The sequence below is a fragment of the Thunnus albacares genome, chromosome 7 (genome assembly GCF_914725855.1).
Source record: "Thunnus albacares chromosome 7, fThuAlb1.1, whole genome shotgun sequence".
Classification (NCBI taxonomy): Eukaryota; Metazoa; Chordata; class Actinopteri; order Scombriformes; family Scombridae; genus Thunnus; species Thunnus albacares.
In genome coordinates, this window is record NC_058112.1 from 12,751,193 (window position 1) to 12,757,515 (window position 6,323).

The 6,323-nt window shown below is 41.4% G+C and overlaps 1 protein-coding gene across 1 annotated transcript in view; it reads right to left on the bottom strand.

Annotated features, from left to right (window-relative positions):
- Window positions 1-6,323, bottom strand: part of ldlrad3 (low density lipoprotein receptor class A domain containing 3) — an 87,984-nt gene that overhangs the window by 5,483 nt on the left and 76,178 nt on the right. The window lies entirely within an intron of this gene.

The window sequence follows — 6,323 nt, forward strand, 5'->3', positions numbered from 1 at the left end:
CTCCACCCGCCCGCTTCCCCAACCAGGCACCAGCCAATAAAACAAGCCCCCTCGACCCCTCCCTTGTGATTTAAAAATTGGCCAGTCCTTCACACTACCAATTAATTATGGACTGGACTCTCAGCAGAGAAAGGCCAAAACAAAGAAGAATTATTTCCATAATTACCTAGTAACAAAAGCACAAATAAAGAGATCCCACCATTGCCACCCTCTGCTGCCTATCAGGTTTCAGTGCGGTCCTCTGGGAGCAGAAAGAAACACACACAAAAGGAACTCATAATGCTGTAACATTGACAATGGAAGCCTATTTGGTACATTAGCGATGGAGGACTGAAAGGCTGTTTTCAAATCACACAGGAGATGAAAAGACAGGGACAGAAAGAGAAAGACACTGAAGCAGCCTCGTTTTCTGTCAGAGGAAAGAGGTCCAGTGTGTGTCTACCCCCCCGCTGTGTGTGTGATGGAGCTCCGCATTCTGTGTTTCAGCCTATTTTCTGCTCTTAGATGTAGCTATGGCACAAAGAAAGGTGTGATCTTCCTTTGCAAGGATAGGTGAGGGGGTCTCACGGTAACACAGGTAATTCAGATGTAAAAGAGAGGAGTCCTAATCATATACTAGTGCCTCTGCATGAAATCACCTGATACATTTGTGGACACACTTCATGCCCTTTGATAGCAGTACTCAGTAGGGTTATTGTTAGCTTCTACCTGTAAATTTCATTTCTGTGAAGAATGGATTCACACATCAAAGACCTGCATAGCTGAACCAGAACCAGATGTTACTGCCCAATGGCTGAACTCCCTACTGTGCAATATGCTCATACCCCATACTTTTACTTGTTCAAATTGCATGCTGCTAACTGTTTGTTTATTTGCACACTGAGAGCAACTTGAGAACTATTTTGTATAGTCATTTTGTATTATATGTTATATTGTACTTTATAGTCATTTTGACTTGATTGTTTTAATATTGTTTTAATATCAGGGGGTGCCATCATAATTTTGTTGTGTTGTCATCCTGCACAGCAGTACAATGACACTAAAGCTTTCTTATCTTATGTTGTGTCAATCAGAGAAAAAAAAGGGGAAAAGCTGCACACTCATAACTTAGATGCAATCTTTTTAATTGAAATCATATGGATTAATATTTGTGCACTTATTGCCTTCTTCAAGATTAAAGCCAGTGATAATCGAACCTGTGACATACTATATATACTAGTATATAGGACAGGTGATTCAAATGAACAAACTTACAGGGCCACTATACTGGCTTTCATCACCCAAATCTCTTGTGATTGGTGCGCTCACACTACATAGACTCAAACGTGCCTGATCCTCCTAGCAACTCTGACTGTGTTACTTTGCACCCAATTTTATTTGATGGGACTGTCATGATCAAAGTTGGACATCAAAGTTCACCAGAGGCTTTTCTGTCTTGTCAAACTTGACATGAAAGGCTCGAGCACATTTGTGTACAAGCTGCTCGGACACTGCTGACCTCAGAGAGGGTGACAGAAGCTTTCCTACGAGCTCAATTTCACACATTTCATTTCTTGTCTGACAACATAAGAAGATTTCAGTTGTATACTCTTGAAAGGATAAACATCTTGTGTCTGCACGTAGATGCACTTTAATAACCTCGCCCAGTGACATTGCACCTTTTACAGAGCTTCTATACTGTATTCATAAACTCATAAGCCATCTATATGTGGAGGCTTGGGGCGAGGGGGGGGGGGTGGAGGATGTAAGGTGCAGCCTTTCAACTCTGTCACTTTAATTACATCAGAGTGCCTTCTCCCCACATCTCTTCATCTCATACTCTCCCCTGCCACTCCTGGTTCCTTTTGTTTCCCCCTCTTGTTTCCCCTCTAATGCCTCCTTCTCTCTCTCTCTCAGCTTTGTGCTTTCCAGAGCTCTTTCCTCTACTCTCCACTCTCTATTCTGCTATGCTCCCCTCTTGTTGGTAATTTACAATCATGGAGATGACATGTACCTTACCTTTATGATATACAACAACTGCACTCAGGCTAGATTATGCACTCAATAAAATGCTTATCAACAGCAAAAAAAAAAAAAAAAAAACCCAACAAAAACATTTAATTCCTCTTCCAGTCTTTCTCCACTTTCTTTTTCTTTCCCTTTACACTATCTCATCCTGTTCCCTCTTTCACTGCCTTTTCTCTCCCTACTATTGTACCCCTCTCTCTCTCTCTTTTTGCATTTCATTATCTCCCGCCTGCATCAATCTTATTACCACGGGCCCGGCATGAGAGGAGAGAATTATAGGGACGTAGAGAGGTCATAGACAGTACAACAGTGGACAGAGGAGATGAGTTGAAAGAGCACAGAGACAGGAACAGATGTAGATGTGTCCACAGGGAGAAGGGAGAGAGATAGGCATAGTGTCTTTTGAAGTATTGTGTGAGCACATCTCATCTCATCTAACACAGACTAAGAGAATTCTCCACACATGCAACTCCAACTAGCCTTAAATTACAACAGGCAGAGTCACACAGACCCCATGCTGTTTGCCTCCCGTAGCAGGAACACACTCTTTTTTGCCTGGATCCTTTTTTGTGCTGCTCTCTTCTACATCTTTATGACATCCTTTCTAAAACTGGCTAACAATCCTCATTTTCTTTGACAGTTTCCTTTTTTTCTTCTACTTCTACTGAGTGAAATAAAAGGAAGTAAAATGATACTGGAGATGTCAGGGTTGCAGGCTTAATTGAGCAAGGTCATACTAAGTAAAAAATGCAGACCGACTGATCTATCAGCATGGCCGTCCAATACAGAAATGCCGAAGACACTATATATTTGATGTATTTAAGAAAAAGTGATGCAATAGTTTGTCTATCAGAGAACACTTACAAGTTTATTTTCCAACTGCAAAATGTGCTGCAATGTCCATATTGTTGGTCACAATTCTTTAATAACAAAACAAAAAAATGTTGTTGAGGTTCTGTAAAGTTGTACTTAAGTACAGTGGTGCTTTGACCTAAATGCTAATGCTAGCATGGCAACATGCTCATGATGACAAGGCTAAAATTCTGCAGGTATAATATTTGCCTTGTTAATCAGCAGTACCCACTAAGTAGAGCTGAGGCTGATGGTATGTCAGTACTTTTGCAGACCAGATGATGGCGCCACCAAACTTATTACAACTCATCCTGGGGGGGACATGAATGTCTGTACCAATTTTCATGCCAATCCATCAAATAGTTTTCTAGATGTTTCACTAAAAAACAAAAATGTCAACTAGAGTAAAATTGAGAGGATTACTAAAATCATTAGGATTCATCATCTGGGAACCATGAATGTCTGTACTAAGTTTAGATACGTAGATATTTTTCATGATAAGTGAAAACTTTGACCTGCTGGTGGTACTAGAGCAGAAGTCAGAGGACCTCCAAAGTCTGTAGGATTCATCCTCTGGGGACCATGAATATGTGTACAAAATTCCATGGCAATCTGCCCAATAGTTGTTATAGATCAAAATAATAAATAATTCATAAATCAATTAAATTTTAAATCATCATGCTGTCTACATGATAAAAATCAAAATCACTGTATTCAAGTACATAAGTATGTACTTCTGTATTCCTGTAGATACTTCTTTAGAAAACATCACTTTCTCAACCACAAGATATATATTACAGTACAGCCCATGAGCAATAAGTAAGGAAGCTTTCACATCAAAATATTTCTTAGTTGATATTAAAGTAACACAGAAATCCATAGAGGAACGCTACAGCGCAAGATGTGACAGAATATTAGTGCACACATACACGCCCACAAACACAGTAAACTGTATGCAGCTACTGAAGCAAAGTGAAGGCCGATGTTAGAGCACAATAGGCTATTGAGCATGCAGTGATTAAAACAAGCTCTGAAGCCCTCCTTTGTCTGCCTTTAATCAAACTATGCTGCAGATCAACTGTGGACATGCTGTTGGGTTGCTGAGATACAAGCTTTTTTTTAAAAAAAAAAAAATGGAGCACATTCCTTTATCCTGATTGGCTACTTGCCACTGAATATGCTAACTAACAACTGTCAGAGTACGCTCATCTGAAGATGAATGAATGAAATAAAATGAAAAGAAGTGAGTGAATAAAAGACTTCACATATCTTAATTGCCACACTTAAAACACCTCTGAATAAAGGGAATGGAGATACCCCCCCCCCTTACCAGCTCATTCCTGGGGGGAAAGATAGGGGCAGCACAGATGTGCTGTACTTTCCCTATGCACTGAAGACTCATTTCACATTCACAAAGTGCCATCGCAAAGTGGGGGGAAAAAGTAATCATCCTCTGGCTCCAGCATTCCAGGGTTTGCTGCTACGTGTCAGGTACGGCTGTCTTCAGCTGATAGAGGTTGGTCACAGCAGTGCTTTCCCTCATTGCAGAGTCACTTTGTCTGACGTTAATTACAGGTGTGGGGCTGCTGGCTCATTTGGCAGCTCTGTTGCTGCAGTTACGCCCACAACGACTGAGTAATAAAATGAAGCGCATAACCAGTGACAGGCTTGGCCAGCTCGTGGCTCAACAGATTAAGTCTGGTATGAGTGAAGGGACCATGAAGAGAGGAGAGGAGAGGAAAGGGGAGGAAAGGAGGGGAGAGGAGAGGAGAGGAGAGGAGAGGAGAGGAAAGGGGAGGAAAGGAGAGGAGAGGAGAGGAGAGGAGAGGAGAGGAGAGGGGAGAGAGAGAGGAAAGGAGAAGAAAACCACTAGGGGGCAGACAGTTCACATGTTTACTTGGCCACACACACACACACACACACACACACACACACAATGCACACTGCATGTACTGGGTCGAGGGGTGTATCAGGGAGTGGGCACCATCTGGCTTCAAACATGCCCTCAAACAGATGCACGCACATGCAATGAACATACAGTCCCCACATACAGAATACATATCAAGCACATACATCCATGACCATACCTTAAGTTCATAAGAAATAAAGTTCAAACACATGCACGCACCCACACACAGGCTGCTTTCAGATGTTCACATGAGTAAAAAACATCTATACAAACAAAATCCCAGAAATCCTTTCATCCCGGTCCAGAGCGAGCTAACTAAATCCATGCCACATGGTGGAGAAATCTGAAAAAAATGGGGAGGGGAAAACTACAAACAGCAACTTGTGGGTTGTTTGGTACACTCGTGCCTTTACTCCCCTTAAACTCCACGACTAGCACAGTGGAATCTACAGGGTGAAAAACAAACTCTTAAAAGTGACTGTGGTGGCTATGGTTGCAATACTTTTCTAAAAAGCATTGTAAAACTGGAAGTATCCTACTTTTACTCTCTTTCTGACCCCATTGACACCTGCTACTAAACTTAAATCTGTATCTGGAACATAACAGTCACTCCACTGCATTTACTCCTTGCAATTCTATTACTTTCCTCTTGTCTGCATTCTGCCTGCATTGTGATTTGCTCACATTTGTTATGCACGCTCAAATCAGGAGAGTAGGTGGAGAGATGGAAGGCTCGTCAACAAAAAACATTGTTTTTTGCAGTGAGGTGAAGTTATTGTACAGACTGTACTTTTTCTTCCTCTCTGAAAACAACAAGTTGCTTTTGCAGCAGCTGTGAATGTTTAACTGTTTTCTTGTTGACTTTGGAGATCAGAATTGTCCTTTTTTTGCTAGATTATCTTGGCTGGTAGCAGAGCAGAGCCTGCAGTGATTTTATTTCTAACCCATGAGCAGAAACCATCTCATGCAATCGAATCACTCTGCAAGCAAGATCAACTCCAGAGGTGGTCTGTTTGATTCAATCACATGCTGATAGTGTTCGTGTGCATCAGCACCTTCCATTAACATACAATTTTCTTTATCTAGATAAGACATCCAGATACAGATCAAACTTTAATTCCATGCATAAACGGGATCCATTTCTCCCCTCCTCCCAGCTCACATGTTTTCACTATTGCACTAGAGATGTATGGTGTTTGTTTGTCTGCTGTATCTTCCAGATGAAACATGTCTGCTCAGGCAACACTGATAAATGGCTTTTGATACCAGCTTCTCTGCTTATAACCTGTGCTACACTGAGATATATTTTATCAAGCGGGGACCTGGAAACTCGATGTTCTCGCTGCGTGTTAGATCAAAGACTGTACAGGTCCAATGTCCTCTCATTGAGGGCATTGGATTTTTCATTAGGTGGCTGCTTGACACAATGTATCTGCAGTAAATGAAATACTTTATTGCTCTGACTTACACCCACTTTTTGAACCAAAGCCTTTTTGAGCAACTGCTTTCATAGAACCAACTGTTGGATATCAGAATATATGTGGCCGGTTGTAAA